The sequence below is a fragment of the Cynara cardunculus genome, assembly GCF_001531365.2.
Source record: "Cynara cardunculus var. scolymus isolate 2C chromosome LG 11, CcrdV1, whole genome shotgun sequence".
Lineage (NCBI taxonomy): Eukaryota > Viridiplantae > Streptophyta > Magnoliopsida > Asterales > Asteraceae > Cynara > Cynara cardunculus.
The window spans coordinates 6,027,295-6,031,860 of record NC_037538.1 but is presented as its reverse complement, the minus strand read 5'-3'; positions in this window follow the sequence as shown (position 1 = coordinate 6,031,860).

Sequence of the window (4,566 nt, the reverse complement as noted above, 5' to 3'; positions counted from 1 at the left end):
TATATATACTTGGGATCATGTGAGACCAATAGTTTTTCGTGAAACTCGTAAAACCAATTCTCAACCCTTGAATTAAATCTACAATCTAACAATCTAAACATTCATAAACGTCACGAGACTTCTCAATAATCACAAAATTATCACCGTACAATTTAGACCATTAGATCATTAACTTATAAAGTTGATCAATGAACATAAATTGGTCTTACGGGTCTCACGTGAATCCAACTATATATATATATATATATATATATATATATATATATATATATATTACAAGTTGTGTGTAAAAAAAGATCCACTTGCGACTTGGAGTTGGAATAGGGAATTATGGTTGATATGGAGCTTAGGTATAGAAAAGGATAGGGGGTTAGGTGTAGGATCATAATATTTTTATAACCAAAATTAATAATTAAATATATATTTGGAATATATAATATTCATTTTAAATGTAACATATTATATAAGGTTTTTCACATGTTTATAAACTATATATAGTTAGGTTGTATTTCAGTAGAATAATTGATATATTAATCATGTTTTATTATAATATATTATATATAGGTTTTTAAATTATCTCCAACTCCTCGTTAAAAGACATGTTTTATGTTTTTTTCCTCCAATTGCACGGCAAACATAAATTTTTTGCCGGTTTGGGATTTCACACTGCAATGTCAAAAATCAAACGACAAACCGTGAGACTCACCATCTGTTAAAGAATACGACTAGAAGAGAAGATGACTCAAATAAAAGTCATGAAAAGGCAACGATAAGAAATCTGTCAAATTGTATTTCTTTTCAGATGTATGATGATAAAAGGCATATTATTGATATTAAAAGATCATCGATAAAATCATAAAGCAACCAACATTAATGTTTTGCATGTGTTACTCAGTGCATTTGTTTTAAACGTCTCGAAGTGATAATCTATTCGACAATTGTGTCAATCTCTTTCAAAGTGTTGTATAGAAGACGACGTAATAGTATGTCATGATTGTTATGCCATATTATTCATCAATCAGTTCTGAAATACTATTCATGCATTGTTGCATCATGCTCTACGTTTTTAATTGGCATTGTAACATAATATATAGTTCTATATAATCGAAATAAGATTATTATATCATTGGAAAGATGACACAGCTAATGAGTAATAACTAATGATGAAAATGATAGCAAAAGAAAACACGTTTCACACACACATGCACGCACACACATATCATTATAATAAAATTGGCGTTATAAAACGTCAAAAATGTCTAAATGTCCTATTATAATACTTTATAGGACTTAAGTTTATTGAACCAAAAAACCTCATATCCAAAAAATGCTACAATAGGTCTATATGACATTTTTAGACGTATGAACACGATTTTTATGATGTTTTTAACATAAAGTGTCGTATTTACTATTTTAAAAGACATCATTTGAAAATATGTTCTAGAAACATAAGTGTACCATAAAAAAGATGAGTTCATAGGACATTAAGGGGTGTTTGGTTCAGGCAGGGCAATAAAAATGACATAAAATTGAGGACGTGAATGAATTTTCATTCCGCTCTGTTTAAGATGGAACGAAAATAATTTATTTTAATTTCGATCTCATTAATTAATGTTTAATACCTCTAACCAAACACCCCCGAAGTGTCTTATAAAATAACTAATGTAACATTCTATTTTACAAGCGTAAAAATTTGTTAAAATGTCCAAAGGTGTCTTTTAAGTATGATGTTTCATAGTTTGGTACTGTAAACTTAAGTTTTATATAATATTATATTCAAAATATTTAAATATTCTAGACGTTCTATAAAGTAAAATTTGTTACAGTGTATATATGATATAGGTTGGATGCCGGTGAGAAGTGAAGTTCATGAGAAGAGATCTCCACCATCGAATCAATCCTAATTGACTGTGAACAATAATGAGCTACACCGAATCAATTTCCTTCTAAAACATAATTCATGATAGACATGAGATTAAAAAGGATCAAGGGTTCAGATCTTTTTTTACGTTTTTCATCATAACTTCTTTTCCCACATGATTATTGCGGCCTCTATGATATTTGTATCATAAATTCCAATGTCATGGTATCATACGTAAATATAGATCCTTACGCAAATTGATAGCTAAAAGTGAATTATTTATCCTTTTTATATAAAAGCCATTTGTAATATAATTAAGAATAAATATAATTTTATAAAGTAATAAATCTAATTATTTATTGGAGTTGAATGAGTAATAAAAAATGAAATTGCATAGGCCGGCAACCAGTGGCTTTTGTGTGAATTTTAAACATATTCCAATTGCACCCCGAAATCATTGCAAATTAATTAATTCTAATAATTATGGTCAAATGAAGAAGGTGACAATTCATTGCATTTATTGGTCGCATTTATTTCAATCACTCTGTTAAGTTACTCCTTTATAATTATTTTATGATCTTGGTTATTGTGGCCCATTATTATTTTCTTCATAAAAAAGTATTTTAATAATTTAAACTAATTTGTTAAATTAAACATCGCATTTTTTAAATAATAAGATGGCTATTTAGAAACCTTTAATTGAGCGTGTCAATATCAACTCGATCCACATCCATTGAATTAATGGGTCCAGAGGACACTTTAATTTAGTGTTTAGTCAAATTACGGGTTTTTGACTCATGTGTAGTATTCTTTTGACCAATTTAGAAAAAAAAAATATATATTAATATTTTATATACAAAATACGATGGAAATTCATATTTACATTCCAACCCTTAGAAAAATATATGTAAGGTATTGAAAAAATATTGTTTTTCATCTTATTCTATCAGTATACTTTTTTTTTTTGTAAGGGTGTCCGGGCCAAAGCCCGACTAATCCCCGGCAATTTTGGAGGCTAAGCATAGCCCCACTTTAAATGTCGTCAACACTCCCCTTCCAGGGCTCGAACTCGGGTTCATGACTATGTCATGCCCAAATCTTTACCACTAGGCTGGAAGGTCTTTGACTCTATCTATCAGTATACTTGTCGGATTAAACTTTCACGAAGCTATAAATAAAATGCTATTCAACCTCTACCTAATAAGGCAATCACACACTCTCTCTCCTTTGATTACGTTTTTATACCATTTAATACATCTTAATAAAGATTTCTATAAGCCAATCGTGATTGTTTATATCTATTTTAAAATGAATTTAAAGAAGTTCTGAAAATGATTAGCAAGGATGATATAATACATAAAAAGACATGCTTCTTTATCATAGCACAACCACACATTCTTTTGGCGTTACATTCAACTCAAGAATCCTATACGAGCACAACAAAATTACCTTATCTACTAAGTTCTACATTCCTTGTTTTATACTTAATTAATTACATGTAACATATTAATACTATTAAGCCGCTAATCATATGTTAACAATGGCAGATCTAGTATTTTAAGGTAATATGTATCAATAAACAGGTAATTCATACATAAAAACGATTTTTAAGAGTTTTTATCAATTGTTTTATAATATAGTATAAATAAAAAAGAATATTTAATAGGACCCATCCCTCCTCTTTATAATACTACATCTATCCCTATATGTTAATACAACACGTCTAACATGAAATTTATCGACAGATTTTATTCTAATGTTTTTTTAAGACATTTAATAATTATAAAATATCGTATAATATCATATAATCACTTAAAAAGCATGGTGTATTCGTGGTCAACATGGTACAATATGATATCATCCAAAACAATCCCATAATATAATAAAAGTCAATGAATATTTCTTCTAGTTTTAATTAATTTTGTAGTACTCTACGGAAGATGGTTAGGTTTTTAAATAAATTTCCATTTTAAAAATAAACAAATCATATTAAAACACAAACTTGAAGTTTAGTCATTAAAAAAAATGCATTTTTATTGATTTTTTTTTAAGCATATCCTTACCGTTAAAATCTATTTATACCCATCCTATGATCCTAAAAGGATATGTGAGTAAAATAGGATAAGAAATAAAGTGGTGTGTAAATAATTAAGAAAGATATAAATAATAACTTCCAATTAAAAAGTAGGGTTAAGTTTTTGTGAGAATTGTAAGAGAAGATTTTTAATATTTGATCGATCTTAATTGAATGTCAATACTAATGAGGTGTACCGAGATATACCGGATCAATTTCATTCTAAAGCAGAATTCATGGATGGGCATGACTCGTGAGATCAAAAGTGATAAAGGGTTCAAATATTTCTTACATTTTTTACTATAACTTTTATTCTCGCACAATAAAAAAACATGTAGGTTTTTAAGGTAGATGATAATGAAGGGCAACGTGGTGATGGTTGTCGTTAGTGTGGAGGAGGGGAAGGTGGTGGGTCGTTATTTGTTTGGATTTTACAATACAAAATCGTTATATATAATCATAATTTAAAGGAAAAATTATACATGTTGTCGTTGTGGTTGTATAAAAATTATGAACCGGGTCCCAAATGAAATAATTACAGTTATGGTTATTGTGGTTTTATTTTTATTACGAATTAGGTCACTTGATCTAACTTGGTTAACATTATCTCCGTTGAATCAGGGATAATATG